This window comes from Sphaeramia orbicularis, chromosome 9 (assembly GCF_902148855.1).
Source record: "Sphaeramia orbicularis chromosome 9, fSphaOr1.1, whole genome shotgun sequence".
In the NCBI taxonomy this organism is placed as follows: Eukaryota; Metazoa; Chordata; class Actinopteri; order Kurtiformes; family Apogonidae; genus Sphaeramia; species Sphaeramia orbicularis.
In genome coordinates this window covers 11,776,245-11,794,656 of record NC_043965.1, presented here as the reverse complement: position 1 = coordinate 11,794,656, position 18,412 = coordinate 11,776,245, and positions in this window count along the sequence as shown.

The window sequence follows — 18,412 nt, the reverse complement described above, 5'->3', positions numbered from 1 at the left end:
AAAGTTCACACATCTGTCTATATATGTGTGTGTTTGATTGTTTTTCAGCAGGTATGCAAATGCAAAAATAAAAGAAAAAAACAGCTGACACTGTGTAAAACCTGTTTGTCTAACATATAAGGGGGAAAATTATGTACATTCCTGATTTTACATAAAATGTTTGTTGATTTTGTTTCCATTGAGCTCTCTTTTCTTGATTTTTTTTTTTTTTTTCAAGAAATAAATTGGTCTCATTGGTTTTATTTGGATCTCCATTAAATGTTGTGGTGATCCATCTTTACATTATTCCTCTGTTAATACGATTTGAGAGTTAAAAGAGGACGACGCTGCCATATTTAGACTTCCAATAATGATTTCTCAACCTAATTTACTCTTAATGTTGCAACAAACGCGTCACATTGTTATAAAGGCATGAAGTTCATATGTCTGTCTATGTATGGGTGTGTTTGATTGTATTTTCCACTGGTATGCAAATGCAAAAATATAGAAAAAAAAAAAAAAAAACACCTGACACTGAGTAAAACCTTTGTGTCTCTAACATATAAGAGGAAAAATTGTTAAATACATTCCTAATTTTACACAAAATTTTGCTTTCATTGAGCTTTCTTTTCTTGATTTTTTTTTTTTTTTTTTTTTTCAAGAAATAATTCTGTCTCATTGGTTTTATTTATATCTCCATTAAGTGTTGCAGTTGCTATGGATGTGTTGTTTTTTTTTTTTTTTTATTGTTTTTCAGTTGGTATGCAAATGCAAATGCAAAAAAAAAACACCTGACAATGAGTAAAACCTGTGTCTCTAACATATAAGGGGAAAAACTTTTAAATACATTCCTGATTTTCCACAAAATTTTGCTTTCATTGAGCTCTCGTTTCTTGATTTTTTTTTTTTTTTTCCAAGAAATAATTTGGTCTCATTGGTTTTATTTGGATCTCCATTAAGTGTTGCATTTGCTATTTTTGTGTGTGTTTGATAGTTTTTCAGCAGGTATGCAAATGTGAAAAAAAAGAAGAAGAAAAAAACACCTGACAATAAATAAAACATGTGTTTCTTTAACATAGTGGGGGGTGGGGGGGATAGAATGCATTCCTGATTTTACACAAAATGTTAGTTGATTTTGCTTCCATTGAGCTCTCTTTGCTTGATTTTTCTTTTATTTTATTTTTCAAGAAATAAATTGGTCTCATTGGTTTTATTTGGACATCCATTAAATGTTGTGGTGATCCATCTTTACGTTATTCCTCTGTTAATACGATTTGAGAGTTAAAAGAGGACAACGCTGCCATATTTAGACTTCCAATAATGATTTCTCAGCCTAATTTTCTCTTAATGTTGCAACAAACAGATAGTTGATTTTGCTTCCATTGAGCTCTCTTTTCTTGATTTTTTTTTTTTTTTTCAATGAAATAATTTGGTCTCATTGGTTTTTATTTGGACGTTTTTACAAACTCATAATTAAACTGATCAACTTAACGCATTTTTTTCTTTTTCATTTTTTACAAGACAAAACATCCATACAAACCATTCACCAAACACTTTTTCTGTCACCTCAAACACAATCAGATTTGCATAATCAACCTTTTTTAATATAAACTACATTTATATGCACTTTAATTATTTAACACAAATACAGTTATTAATAAATGTGATAATATCCCCTAATCATGATAGTCTGTGTTAATTAATTACAAATAAGCAATACACAATAATATCTTATTTTATGCATTCTTCTATATTATAACTACGTAGACATTCACTTATTCAGATAATGTTTATATTTTGTTATTATACTAGATTCCTTTTAAATGCACAAATTGAAGAACACATTTTTTTTGTGGGGATCCATCTTTACATTATTCTTCTGTTAATACGATTTGAGAGTTAAAAAAAGACGACATTGAATGACAAGTGTGATTGACAGTGGACCCATTAGCTTAAATATCACCTGGTTCAGTGTCACATGGTTTCTCCACGGCCCTGCCCCTTCCATTCTAAAGTGAGGAGTGAACATGATTTACAGATTTCCACTGGTTTGTTAATCCCAAAGTCACCCAAGTAAATACAGGACCCATTGAACACGCTGACCTTATGGTGACATTTGTCAGACACACAGATCAGGACAAAACTGAGTTTATTTCAAGCCTGTTTCTGTCACAGCTACAAACTTTGGAGACAGCTCACCACACAAATCTCATCTAAAGTAGAGACAAATGAGTGGAAAAAGTGTTAATACATAAAGACCAAAACAGTAATAAGGCAACACAGTTCCGCATCTCAGAAGGAGTCTTTAAGTGCAATTATGGTTTTATGTGCAATTATTTTAACATTTCTCTATTTATTACTTGTTATATTTATATTGTGGTTTTAATCTATTGCCCTTTTATGCTTTATTGTCTTATACAGGGTGGGGAAGCAAAATTTACAATATTTTGAGGCAGGGATTGAAAGACAGTGTATGACCAATTAGTTTATTGAAAGTCATGAGAATTTATTTGCCACAAGAAAATGTACATAATAGAAAATGTTTTTATTCTATGTGTCCTCCTTCTTTCTCAATAACTGCCTTCACACGCTTCCTGAAACTTGCGCAAGTGTTCCTCAAATATTCAGGTGACAACTTCTCCCATTCTTCTTTAATAGTATCTTCCAGACTTTCTGATAATAGTTTTGCTCATAGTCATTCTCTTCTTTCCATTATAAACAGTCTTTATGGACACTCCGACTATTTTTGAAATCTCCTTTGGTGTGACGAGTGCATTCAGCAAATCACACACTCTTTGACGTTTGCTTTCCTGATTACTCATATGGGCAAAAGTTTCTGAAAAGGTATGGATAATAGTGTTAGGTATGATTATGACATCAATATATGTTTGGTTTCAAAACAATTGACGTAGTGCCTGCTGAGAAAAAACAACTTAATGTTCATTGTAAATTTTGCTTCCCCACCCTGTATATTTTGGCTGCTAAGGTGATTTTATATTTTCTTGTGTCTATGCAAAAAGGCGATGAAACATAATTTCGTTCTGCACTGTATCCGTGTTGGTATTGTGTTTGAATGACAATAAAATGAATCTTGAATCTTGAATCTTGAACATCCACTGACGACCAAAACCATCCACTGATCTAAACTGTTTAATACCTGCTGATCCACTAATTCTATCGATACATGCAAATAATTGGTGTAAAATACAGTTTGTCATCTTTTCATGGTCATCAGATATGACCCATTTGGACATTCAGAGGCTCCGTAGTTACCATGGAAACACCGTCATCTTCTACAACATTGATTCACCAGTAAAACCCATGGAGTTGGATCAGCGACAGTGGATGGACACACTTGTTTTATGTTCAATTAATAATATATTTCATTGGGAAAAAGTCACTTTTTCTTCAGTTTTCTCTGTTTCTGATAAAATAAAACACAACTTTAATCTGAGCTTTTATGAACATCTGCATGATCAGTACATTATATATGAGAAAATACAAGATTTACACTGAAAAAACACAAAATACAGAGGATAATATTATAATAAATGGTGATAAATTACTCAAGAGTAATTAAATAGATAGAAAATTTCATCCGGGAACTGCCACAGATTAATTTTGTAACATGTTGTTCCCAACACTGGTTAATTTAGATATAATTACAACAAAAAAACAGAGACTTCAACATGACTTTCAGGAAAACATGCAAGAATACATCTTGAATATTAATGTGAAAATCACTTATCTCAAAAAAGCAATAAAGAAAAGAAAAGACAAGACAAGAAAATGGAACTATGAAATATCAAATTGTGATCTCACAACCCAGGACTTATGAACATGACAGAAGGGATAACACGTGTAGATAAAGTAAGCACTGACAGAACAGAAAATAAACTATATGAGCATGTATTTAAGTACATGCTAATACGTATTCTGTGCCACACTTGGTATTATTTTTGCCCTATCTGCAATTTGCATGCTGGTTTAAGCAGAGGCAAGCCAGTGAAAAATCATGTTTCCCACTGGTAGAGCTTCCACTTCAATTTCATGCAAATATGCACATCCTGTTCAGCTCAGTATGGGACCAAATATGGATGCAAACTGCATGGTGGCTGCGCACTGACAGACCAAAGCAAGGATACAAACATATGCACATGCATGTGGCATACTAATAACAACAGAAAAAATGACTACTTCTTCTCATACAATTACTGTTGCATTGTGCTTCTGTCCTCAGGGAAGATCACACCATGTCCACCGTTTGGATAAATAGAATAATTGCTTATGGTTTTCACAGCTGTATGCCACCATGTTGAAGTTTACATCAATGTTTGTACTGGCCCATTACTTCTGATTTTACTCTAAAGCACTTTGCGAATTCTTTCTGTGATAACTGCTGTATAAAAAAGTGGTGCCAGGCACAACAAACCCCGCCCCTCACATGTATTATAACTTATTTTACGCAGTAACATGTTTTAGTGTAAATCAACAAACAAAACAGGTTTTTTGGGGTTTTTTTTGCACATTATCTCCATGAAGTGAGTAATAACTAGTATTAGAGTATGTTAAAATGTGGGAATACATCTTATTAGCAGCATTAAAAATGTTTTTATCGCATAGTTTTCCATATCACTTACTGATATTAGGTTTTAACCCTTTTATGCACAAATCATGAGAACCATAATCCAAATTTTTTCCTGAGTGTTTTTATTCCTCTTTAGGCATGAAAAAAACAATGCGACTGAAAATTTTCTTCTGAAAAATAAATAAAAATAAATAAATAAATAAAAATAATTGAAAAAAAAAAAAAAACATTAAAAAAAAAACTATGAAAAAAGAAAAAATTCTTATGAACCTATTTTTCATGAAGTTGCAAAAATGTCCACTCGGCTGGACACCACACGTTGAATTTTTGATGCACAGAAACATGTATTTACTGATAAATTGTGTGAAAACTATGGGGAGGGCTTGTAATTCTGGGGGTTTATGCTCAGGAGAGATCCACATAATGTTACCAACTCATGTCAGAAAAGATATGTAGTGTCTTAAAACTTTAATAAAGATATGTGTAAAAAAAACGACAAAAAAAAAAAAACAACGAAAAGAACAACAAATGAATACACAAGAGAACAGCTGTAGAATAGTTGTCCACTGTAGTGACCACTACGCATGAAAGGGTTAAATACATGTTTCTTTGCTTCAAAAATTAAATGCATGGTGTCCCGTTGAGTGGACATTTTTGTAACTCCTTAAAAAAAAATCGATTGCATTGTTTTTTTCATGCCTAAAGAAGAATAAAAACACTCAGGAAAAATATCTTGACTAAGGTTCTCATAATTCATGCATGAAAGGGTTAAATAAGCCTTGATGCACTTTGCTTTGTTTTAATTCTTGGGTTGTGGCTTATTTTAGCGGGATCTTGACTTATTTATCATTTATTTATCTAGATTAAATATATATTAAATATAAGAGAAAAGGTGTAGGCAAAAGCAATAGCTTTTTTATGTCGACCCTATTTACAAGAAGGAAAGTGGGAGAAACAAAACAAGATAATAAGATGGCACCGTTTTAAACAATAATATACATTGTTTGTTTGTTTGATTGATTGATTGACTAATGCATTTATTTCGAATATGAATGTCGAACAGAAGAAAAAAAATAAACAAAACACTTAAACATGAAACGTAGAATACATATTCGAAAAAGAGTGAGAAGAAGTATAACTTATAAACTCCCACCCCTTCTACTTTTTCTACTGTCCCTTGTATTATATTGTATCATGATGTTTTTATCCTGCTTTTTACAGGTTTTACATTGGCATTTTTAGTGGTATCTGATGACTATTATTTATTTTAGTGTGTTTTTTTATCTATTTATTTCTAGTTTGTTTTACCCATAATCAGCGAGCTGCTGGGAGTACCGTCCATGTCTTTTGTCTGTCCTGTTTTTAATCTGTCCGCTGTATGTGTCCTGTGGTTTTAATGTTTTTTGTGTTTGAGATGTCCTCTCCAGACTGCAGAACAAATCTACCTATGAGTATTAATAAAGTCACCTTGAACCTTGAACAGTGTGGAGAAATGTCCAAGAGACCACCTGCAGCCATAAAACTTCCACAACAGTACCTGCAGTACACTGTAAAAAAAAAAAAAAAAAAAAAAAAAGTATTATTCCGGCAGCAGGGTTGCCGAAAAAATACGGTTAAATAATGGAAAATAACCATCTCATAAAAATACGGTAATTTTCCATAATTAAAATATAGTTTTTTGCCCTAACTTTACATGAGATTTTGCATATTTTTTTGACTTTTTAATGTTTAATAAAGAATATTTTCATGTATTAAAACAATCAAATTACCTATAAATATATATATAAATACTTTTCAGTGAGACTAAGTTGTACAATCCACTGATAAAAACTGTATTTGGACAGTTTATCAGTGCTTATACATGTTATACATTCACAAAAATACATTTATTCAACATTTTTGTTGTGAAATCTCCCGTAATTACACAAGATATTTGTCAATTAGCAAACAAGTCTTGTGAAACTTACAGAACAAATACTTCTTTAACGGTTAATTGTCAGTAATTTCATCTCGTTTTATTTATTTTTTTTTTTTTACAGTATTAAACTTTAAATTAACAGTTTAATCTCATAAATAGAAAATAAGTATTTGTGAAATTATGATACATTTGCAAATGTATTTTAACTGTATTTTTCTGTGAAAAAAGAAAACAATTCTTTTAAAAAACTGAAATTTTTTGGTTATTCACAGTTACAGTTTTTTCGTGTTATTTTACATTTGCCGTGTAATGTCACAGTCTATGTTTGTCATTTCATTAATATTTTACTGTATCTTGAAAATACAGGAAAAATCTGTCAAATGAACGGTGAAAACTCTTACAGAAAATTGAATTACAGATTTTTTTTACAGTGTAGATCATAGTCAGCATGAATACACTTTGGACATGGACACATGTACTGGTGTTGTGGTAAAAACTATGGGCCTATAATATAAAATAATGTAGGCAGGTGGTCTGTGGGTCACAGTCTGTACAGTTTAAACCTGGATTTTATAGATATTTAACTGGACAAAGCTGCAAAAGACAACGAAGAACACATGAGACTGAATGAAAATGGAATATAATAATAAAACTGACGAACCTGACCTGGGTGTGAGCGAAATACAAACACAGCTCTATATGTGGGAATGTGTTTGTGCTCACAGTGTAAGCAAATGGAAAATGTGTCTGTGTATCTGTGTGTGTGTTTAGTTAGTGGGTCAATATCAGTATCCAGTCTTATCCCTGTGTAATCCACCCACTCTGATAAAGTGTGTTTTCCTGTGAGTCCTGTGTGTGTGTGTGTGGATGCGAACCCAGCTAATCCAGTGACCCTGATAAACTGAAATGGAAGGCGCTATGAAATCTCCTCCCTGTTTATCTTTAATTTTCTTCCTCTCGCATCTCGTCGTGAACCTCATTGCACAATCAAGGACACAGATCAATTCAGATGTGAGCTAATTGACGAAAAACCGTGGGAAAATAGAACGGCGCTATGTTTAGAAGGTGAAGCGCTTTATTCAAGGCTTTATCGTCTTCTGTGAGAGCTGCGATATTGTTTTTCTTCAGAATTTATTGCTTTTGTTTTGGGTATACTTCTCAATCTATGGACAGAAGAAGGAATTAAAAGGCTTTACTCTCATTATTGTTAAATATTTAGAAGCAATGTGTCTGTCTTTCTTAGAAATGGGAATACACACAGCATCTGTTGTGGCTTTGTATAATTCCCATCTTCTATAGATAGACAAAAAACAAAAATTATAAACTTTTTTTTTTTTTTTTTTACCCAAAGTGATGACAGCTGAAGCTAGCGGTTGTGATAATATTGTGGTCTTAGGAGATTTGTATTTATGAACATTCTGCTGTTAACCCTTTAACCCCTGACGTGTCTGTGGTGATCACTCTGACTGTATGATTATTTCAAATATTCATAAAATTAAACCGTTTGCTCAATAGGAAACATTTCAAACCGTGCTAATAGAATAGACCTTATTCTTACCATAGACATCTGAGCATGCTCAGTGCACTCCCCACCACCTGTGTAATAGGGGGCAAAACACAGAGCAGTGAGTGAGACAAACCCACAATAAAAATAGACTTTTTTTTTTTTTACATAGTTTTTCTTGTCATTTTTTGTTTTTACTGTTGTTTGCAGTGTTGCTGTGATTTCCCTTTTGGGTCAAGTCACGCGCCTATTGACTTTAAATTTAAAAAAAATTAGAATTGAGATAATGATTTCAAACTTTTTGGAGTCCAATAGTATAATATCTTAAGTTTCTAAATCCATTAAAATTTTTGCCGAAAAAGGATTTTCAAGAAAATTACAGAATTTTTTATACAAACTAAATTCAGTCCCTCAGAAAGTTCCCTAAGAATGATTAATAACATAACTTATCACTGCTATAACTTGAAATCTCAATCATATATTTCTATTTTCAATATAGTTTTATAACCTTTTATACACCCTTTTATCATTATAAAAATCATTTTGTCTGAAAAATTGGTGTGAATTGCTTTTTTAAGCATTTTAATATCAGATGGTGCCGGTTATGTAGGGAATTTCACTTTTCTCAGAAAACATGTTTTTTTTTTTTTTAAATCACTAATTAATCAAATGAGCTAAACCAATGGAAATTTCTGAAAGTAAGCATTTAACCCTCTGCTTAGGCATGGCTTCATTGGAATTTAAGATTATTTTGTCACTAATCTAAAAAAAAAAATAGATTTATTTTTTTTCCCGACATAACCAAAAATAGGTCTGGACATGAAATAGCTAACTTGTGAAGGATTTCTTTCTTTCACTTTATGTAGATTTAACTTTTCAAAACAACAATTATGATATTCTATTGTCTTCATATGGATTTAATATACATGAATATTACATTCTCTGGAAATGATTTCCTCTTAATTGACATCAAAGGTTAGTTATCACAGGATATTGCTGAGACTCAACTTGCGCAGTCTGTCAGCTGGTACAGTAGGAATGGAGCCACAGCTAAGTTACTCAAGACTGGAACAGTCTTAGCGCTTCTTTCAGCTTTATTTTACTGTGTTTTTACTGAGTTTTGACCATTTAACTGCTTTTTGGAGTACAATCAGGTGCCAAAAAGTAGTGATGGGACTTTTGGCTCTTTGAAGGGAGCCGTTCAATCAGGAGCCGTTCACTGAAAAGAGTCGTTCAAAGACTGGCTCTTTCATGTTTTTTGCATTATTTTGAAACACCAATGTTTTAATGACTAAATAGGCTACATGTGATGACTGACATTACATTTTAAAGGTGTTTAATTGGCGCGGCAGTAAATATTATCTTACCGTAAAAAAGAATAGTTAGTTCAAATGTGTGGGTAAATACATGACATGAGAGGTGACATTAGGCAAAGGCTGGAATTTGACAAAAAAACATCACGGTACATTATGTGGACTAGTCTGTAGCCTAAAAATGAAGAAGAAAATAAAACATTTTCTTATGAAATAACATTTTATTCTCCTTAAAACAAGAACAATAAATGTGTGTAAACATATGGAAAAAATTGCACAAAACACAACAGTGATTAATCACTGCGATTACTTAAATACCTGAACTGTAGTGCAATTCTCAGAACAAGAACAATATGTTGGTAAACATGCAGAAAAAATGCACAAAACACAAAAGCGATTTATCATTGCAATTACTTAATTACCTTAACAAAAAAAAAAAAAAAAAAAAAACGGCTCTTTACACAGACTTGGTTCCCATCGTTCATTTCAAAGAGCCGTTCAAAAGATTCGATTCGTTCGTGAACGTCACATCACTACCAAAAAGCAGATGAACACACCCCCAGCAAGGTCTTGAATATTCACTACTGACCACTGGTGAGACATCAGAGTCCTAATAAACACATATAAACCCAAAAACCTGTATATTCTTTTAATTACATTTATATTCAACAATTTCTAATCACATTTATTTTGGAAAATAACAAAAGCAGGTCTTGCTCTGTGGCTCATAAGTAAATTTAGTAAATGTTCAAACAGTTCCTAAGAGTTCAAAAACATGGCCCAGATAACAATATGCTGTATTGTTGTTGGTGTTGTAAGATGATCTACTTTTCTGAGTAACCTTTCTTAATAAAACTCTGTTCCTCTCCAGGGAACTGTGGCTTTGCCTGTGTAGTGAAATAACTGGCAGATTATAAGGTGTACTTTCAAAGTTTCTTCTCCAACATAACTTTTTTTCCTCCTCCTACCTCATCACCCTAGTTTTTGTCATTTATCCATCCGTCCATCCATCTGTCTTCCTCTTTCCATGGATGGATCCAGCTGTGTCTGTCTGTCAATCAAATGTGAATCCTCAGATGGAATTTTTAACAAACCTTAAATAACTTTGTACTCTTGTGCTACATTTCCAGGTGTAAATTGTAATGTTAACAGCTGGGGAAGTAAGAGCAGACATGGTTGGAAATTTCTGTCAAGTTTAAAAGAAACTGTTAAATGACCTTTAGTATAAAATTCACTGTAAAATCACTGTGATTGTCACGGCAGGTCATTCGCCTCCGCAAACATCAACAGTGTTGTACAAGTTACTTCCAAACTGTAATCCATCACAGATTATTGCTACTGTTATTTCAAAGTAATTCCTTACCTTATAACAGGGGTGTCAAACTCATTTTAGTTCAGTTCCACATTCAGCTAAATTTGATCTGAAGTGGGCCGAACCAGTAAAATAATAACATAATAATATATAAATAATGTCCACTCAAAACTTTTCTCTATGTTTTAGAGCGAAAAAAGTAAATTTACATTATGAAAAGGTTTACATCTATGAACTATTCTTTCAAAAGATGTGAATAACATGAACAAACTGAAAAAATAAGTGTAATTTTAACAATATTCTGCCTCAGTTTATCATTTACACATTTATATAACAATATAAAAAATACACCAAACATTTAGTAACAGGCAGAATATTGTTAAAATTGTACTCACTTCTCTTAAGACATTTCAGGTTGTTCATATTTGTTCAGGTTATTCACATTTTTTGCGAAATTATACTTTGTTTTAGTGTAAATACATGAAAATATTTACATTTACGAAGAGAAAAATTTGGAGTTGTCATTATTTCTATGTTATTATGATAGTATTTTACTGGTCTGACCCACTTGAGATTGAATTGGTCTGAATGTGGAACCTGAACTAAAAGGATTGTTAATATCTTAGTGTAATTTTTGCATTTCACAAATTCATCCCAAGGGCCGGACTGGACCCTTTGGTGGGCCGGATTTGGCCCCCGGGCCGCATGTTTGACTCCTGTGCCTTATAATATTACTGTCTCAGAATTGTAATGCATTACATGACTCCTGTCTTACTTTTGAGTTACACTCTCTAAACCAGGGGTGTCCAGATCCGGTCCTCGAGGGCCGTTGTCCTGCATGTTTTAGATGTATCCCTCTTCCAACACACTTGATTCAAGTAATAAGCCTATGATCTAGCTCTGCAGAAGCCTGATAGCGACCTTCAGGTGTGCTGGAGGAGGGAAACATCTAAAACATGCAGGATAGCAGCCCTCGAGGACCAGGATTGGACACAAGTGCTGCTGGCTCTTCATGGTGATTATCCACAGGTGCTCTTTGGAAACTTGTGGTGTGTTTTACTTTTTGGAGTCAAGAAAAATCTGCATTAACATGCAAGAGTTCAAAAAATATTCCAAGGCAGTAATAATAATAATAATGGATTAGATTTATATAGCGCTTTTCTATGAACACATACTCAAAGCGCACAGTGGATCCATTATCCATTCACTCACACATTCTCCCTCTGGTGGTGGTAAACTACATTTCGTCGGCTTCCTGATAAAACCTGCAATGTGACTTTTGGCAAATGTCACAACCGAGACTGGGTTGAATTTCACAGGAGAAACAAAAAACTGTTTATATAACAGGAAACTGTGAAATATGACAAAAAATATCTGTTCCTTTAATGTTGGTACTTACAATGGAATGTAAGAGACTGAAATTTGAAGCTATAATAGGGGAGATAGCAGGTTTTTATTCCCAACCAAAAATGTCACTTAGCAGGTTTTATCAGGAAGCCGATGATTTGTATCCACAGCTGTCCTGGGGCAGACTGACGGAAGCATGGCTGCCAATCTGTGCCTACCACCGGTACGCATTCATACACCAGTGTGAGTAGCAGCACTGGGGGCTAGGAGGGTGAAGTGTCTTGCCCAAGGACACAACAGCACATGACTGGGACAGAGCGGTATTAAAACCTCCAACCCTTCGGTTACCATCTGAGCCATGGCCGCTCCAAGGCACACTGAAAGATTTGTGTAAAAATAAAATGTTTTTGTTTTTTTGGAGGAAATTGATATGCTGACATCAGCACATGCACTGACATGATGACATCACTGGGATCGATGCCAAAATAAGCTACAATACCTGCGCAGGCTGGGGTTTGTTGTGCCTGGCATCGATTGCTCTTTAAAAAAATTCTTGTTACCCCTCAGCCAACTTCTGGCCACAGGGGTACTGTCATCGTTTTGGTTTTTTATGTGCTAATAAAGCACTGTATCATTTGTACTACTACTATCATAAAAACATCTAAATACAAAATGTTGTGTACCCTGCCCAGAAACGTCCTTCCTGACCACCAAGTGTGCATAACAGGTACAGCTGCTGAAAACTGTCAAAAAAATTTTCATACAGTTTTGTTTTTCAGTCTTTTACTCTTTTAACTCTTTTGCCAAATATGGCAAAAGTAACATCAGAGGGTAAAAAAAATGGCTCATGAAAATTTAGAGCCACACCTCTCAAATGAATCCCAGATATCAGCAAAAGCACAATCTATGCCTGAATGGCTTATCGATCAAAACCAGTGGCTGTAACGGGAGAAATAGTGTACATCTGGCACATTTTGGAGACAGGTGCTGGTGTCGTAATTTTTTTTTGTTACCTCCGCCAGGAGGTATTGTGATCACTTTGCTTTGTGTGTTTGTTGTTTGTTTGTTCGCAACTTTACGGGAAAACTATTCCAACCATCTTTACCATATTGTACCCACAGATACGCCTAGGCCCTGGGACCAACCCATTAAATTTTGGGCCAAATAGGCCAAAGTTCAAGGTCACAGCAAGGTCACAAAATCTCCAATTTTTCTATCTCTCATCATTAAGCAATTTTCAAAAATTCATAAAAAATTCAAAACGACTCTGATTACCCTCCAATTTGATCCACCCGTAGCTTATAACAATATCTTGTATCTGGGACAAAATTGTTCACATCCACTGTGGAATGTGGACTCTGTGGACATTTACATTTAACATTAAAAATCCCATTTACCACATATTTTTCATTATAACTCAACAAATATTGATTGGAATTTAATATAATTTGCCATACACATGACTGGTACCAAGCTTCAACTTTTTCTGCTGTATGGAACAACCTTGAAACTGTTTAATTTAAAAATAAATAGTTGATCCACACATGCACACCGTTCGGGGTGCTTGGGGGAGGTTTGCGTTCTCTGAACACTTGTTTACAATGTGCAAATTTTAGTTGGTGGCCAGAATATTTAAAAACAACTTTTGAATTCTACCCTAATCCAAATTGTGAAAAATAATATGAACTTTTGTAACATGATGTGCAAAGTGTGCTCAAATGTCGTTAAAATATTTACACAGCAAAAACAATTACATCAACCATAAAACTCTTCACTTGCAGTCCTGTAAAATGATGCATAAAAATTATTCTCCAGGCATAAAATCATATTTTTGCATTTATTAGTACACACACCGACTGAAGGTGTTTTTCCCTGGTAAGTACCACCGCCAAATCACATCCCACTCATTAGCTATTTTTTATACAACTAATTCCAGGAAGTGAGAAGAAAAACATGATGTAAAAGTGACTACCTTTTTCTGCAACACGTGAATCAATCAGTCTTGTCATGCTACACTTCACCTCTTAGACTTTGCTGTCACTTGCGAGAGCCAAGATTTTTCAAAGACTTAAACTGACGCACTTAAAAAGTCAATGATGTCTCCGGGAGTTTGAAAGGAAACACACACACACACACACACACACATACATAGACACAAATAAAAAAAAAACAGAACACAAATCAAGCTGTGGCAAAGAGAGATAGGGTGAGCGACGACAAAGCAGGGAGCCACCTACAATCTGAACGATCCCAGAAAAGAAGAAGAAAAAAAAAAGGACGGTGAGATTGACGGATAGAATTGGAGACAAATCAAAAATGTTCATGGCATTCCGCCTGCTTGGCTTAGATTTGTGATATCTCCCTCTGTCGCGTTTCTCTCATCACTTCCCTTTTAGACTTTTTTTTCCTCTTATTTCGTTCTCCTTCTCAACTGCGTCGTCTCCTTTTACCCGTTCCCATACCATTTACACCTCGCTTTCCCCAAATTCTCCTGGTTTGGTCTTGATCCTCCCCCGTCGTCTGCTCCTTTGACAGTTTAATGAAAGTAGGCAGACACGTAGAGGAAAGAATTTAGGTCCATCACATGGTGTCATATCCATGTGCTCAAGAACACCACCTCCAGGAGGTTCTCTGCTGCTTTTGTGACAACCGAGAGATATTCTTTCAGAAAGGGGATGATTTATAATCCACTAACCAAGGTTATTATCGTTAATGAAAACTAACGAAATGACAAAAACTAGAAACGAAAAAACATTTTCGTTAACTGAAATAAATAAAAACTATTATTAAAAGAAAAAATGATAACTGAAACTGTATTGTGTGTTTACAAAACTAACTAAAACAGATAAAAATTATGGATAAGATTCCCTTCGTTTTCATCTTTGTCAATGTTGGATTGATACGAAAGAGATTTATTTCACTCTAGCAATTTCAGCCAGCATACGACGCTTCATGGTCCGTCACTTGTGGTCACTTGTGGTTTCCAGTTGTCTTCTGGTCCCCACTCTACCTGGAAACATGGAGACTAAAGTTGGGAGAAAGCAGCAGAGTCCTGTCTGGGATTTATTTGAATACGATGGAGAAGAAGAGAAAAGATACGACAAAACTAAAATTAATACTAAAACTAAACTAAAACTAAGCATTAAAAAACCCCAAAAACTAATAAAAACAAACAAACCGGCTCTAAAAACAAATTAAAACTAACTGAATTAGAGGGGGGAAAAAAGCCAAAACTAAATAAAATTAAACAATAATGAAAAATCCAAAACTATTAGAACCTTGCCACTGACATATAAAAGGAAACAAAGATCATTATTAACCCTTTAACAACTGCAATATCACCGGTGCTACATTTTGCACTTTACAGTATTCAAATGACTATAACTCTTGATTCGTTTGTGCTATCCACAAAATTCAAATGGCATCAGAAAGCTGAGATCCTGAGCTTTCTGACACTATATAACACTTTACAGCAGCTACAAGTAGAAAGGACCTGTTTCAGAGAAATCCACACAGGCAAAAAAAAAAAAATAATAAAAACGCCTGGAAATAACAAAAAATATGAAGCAATAATATGGATACTGAATGTTTAAGACTAAAAAGCATGTTTGAGCAGATGTAAAATAGTTGAAAGTTTATTTCTGCAGTCTCAAAAAGTTTTGTTATGGACCTTACAGTTTTTTTCAGATAATAAATATGCTAAAAGTTTCAAGTCTTTTTTATTTATTCTTTGTTTATTTGGAAAAGCATGTCATACAAAACTTCCCTTTCTGGTACATTTCAATATCCAATCATCAAATATGAATGAAGATACTAATCCAAGATTTTTAATCGAATATAGAATGAAAGAAAAGTGGGCGGGAGGAGACTAAGGTGTGTATGTTTATATTAACCTTAACAGAAATGTGTATCATATAAATGTTTTCACAGAACCGATGTATTCAATTCACATCAGTTAAAGGTTTTACATAGTTTGTCCATTTTGATCAAATAGTGAAAAAAGATTTCCTCTGACCCTTAAAACAAAATGTCAGTTTCTCCAGAATGTAGATGTCCTGTACGATATCGATCCTGTTTTTTTCTTTTAATTCATAAAGACCTAAACATCTACTGCCAACTAAAAGCATTTCCTGATTTAAAAAAAAGTTAAATACCTGTTGATCCACTAATCCTATCAATACATGTAAATAATTGGTGTAAAATGCAGTTCTTCATCTTTTCATGGTTATCAGATATGACCCACTGGGACGTTCAGAGGCTCTGTAGTTACCATGGAAACACTATCATCTTCTACAACATTGATTCAGCAGTAAAACCCATAGAGCTGGATCAATGATAGTGGATGGAGACACTTGTTTTTATGTTCAGTTAATGATAGATTTTTACCAAAAAGTCACTTTTTCTTCAGTTTTCTCTGTTTCTGATAAAATAAAACACAACTTTAATCTGAGCTTTGATGAACATCTACATGATCAGTAAATTATTTTTGAGAATATACAAGATTTGCACTGAAAAAACACAAAGTACAGAGGATAATATTATAATAAATGGTCATAAATCACTTAAGAAAAATTAAATACACAGAAAAATTCATTTGGGAACTGCCACAGAAGAAGCACTGGGTCTTTAAGGGTTAACTGTGATAAAATAATGTTAATTTCCCCTGATTTTTAAGACCTCATTAATCTACAGTCGTGGAGAAAATAATTCATCATTAAAACCCACGGAGTTGGATCAATGACAGTGGATGGAGACACGTTTTTCACATTTTCACTTTCAGTTAATGATAGATTTATGAACATCGACATGATCAGTGAATTAAATATAGAAAAATACCTGACTTTCACTAAAGAATAAAAAATACTGAACATAATATTAGAATAAATGGTGATAAATCACTTAAGAAAAGTTAAAAATTGAAAAAAAAAAAAAAAATCATTTGGGAACTGCCACAGAAATAGCACCAGGTCTTTATGGGTTAAGCATTTATTATTTGTAATAATGATAATTAATGGCCAGATTTTGACAGATAAGTTCTTGCAAAAGACATTTTCTGACACTTTAATTGCAAAGAAAACATGAAGACACCTGGGCGTCCTGTTCTAACGGCAGTCTTAGTTCTGAATAAGTTGTGTAAAAGGTCAGGTCAGGTGGATGGAGGTCAGACAAATCATTCTGGGTACAAATAAGCAACAAGAAAGAGACCAGACTCACCATATTCAACCAGAAAAACTCAGTGGTGTATGAAAAGAAAGTGAGACGTCAGATTCCTCAGACAGCGTTCACTTGAGAGCCCCTTCAGTTACACCTTGATGTTTTGTGTCAGGTTTCAGTTTGACACTTTTCAGGTGATGATAAAAACGTTATTATTCAGACTGCCGAAGACAGCTACTCAATTTCAAATCAGTACAGTTGTTTTTGTTGATGCTTTCTAATAAGAAGGAAATGTATTTTTTGTTTTAGCAAGATAACTCAGAAAGTTCTGGAAGGATTTTGATGACATTTTCAGGAAATGTTGATACCAAGGTTATTATCGTTAACGAAAACTAATGAAATGACGAAAACTAGGATTGAAAAAACATTTTTGTTAACTGAAATAAATAAAAACTATAATTACAAGAAAAAAACATAACAAATTGAAACTGTACTGTGTGCTTATAAAACTAACTAAAACGTATAAAAAATATCGATAAAATTCCCTTCGTTTTCGTCTTTGTCAATGTCGGATTGATACGAAATCGATTTATTTCACTCTAGCAATTTTATCTAGCAGCACCATATGATATTTAACGGTCCGTCACTTGTGGTTTCCAGTCGTCTTCTGGTCCCCACTCCACCTGGAAACATGGAGACTAAAGTTGGAAGAAAGCGGCAGAGTCCTGTCTGGGATTTATTTGAATATGACAGAGAAGAGAAAAGATACGACAAAACTAAAATTAATACTAAAACTAAGCATTTTTTAAAAAATGAAAACTAATAAAAACTAGCAAACCTGCTCTAAAAACGAATTAAAACTATTATTAAAAAGAAAAAAAAAGTCAAAACTAAATAAAACTAAACTATAATAAAAAATCCAAAACTGTTATAACCTTGGTTGATACCGGCGCAAGGAATAAAAGATTACATTTTGGTGGTGACTGGGGGGGGGGGGGGGGGGGTCTGCCTTGGCAAAAGTCTGTATTCTCCAAGTGCTTTTCTAGTTTTACTTCAGATCACATTGGCTTGTATGTGGACCATAAACGCCATTAACTGTTAATATTTTCAGTGTCATTTTTGCTGATTCTGAAATTCCTCCTGCGGGCCGGTTTTAGCCCACGGGCCGTATGTTTGACACCCCTGCTCTAGAGGATGAAACAGTTGAGAAAATGAATGAATATATCCAAGGGTCTTGAACTCAGGGTTCCTACAGGTTTCTACAAGTTAACTTTAAGACTTTTAAAGATCTTTTTAA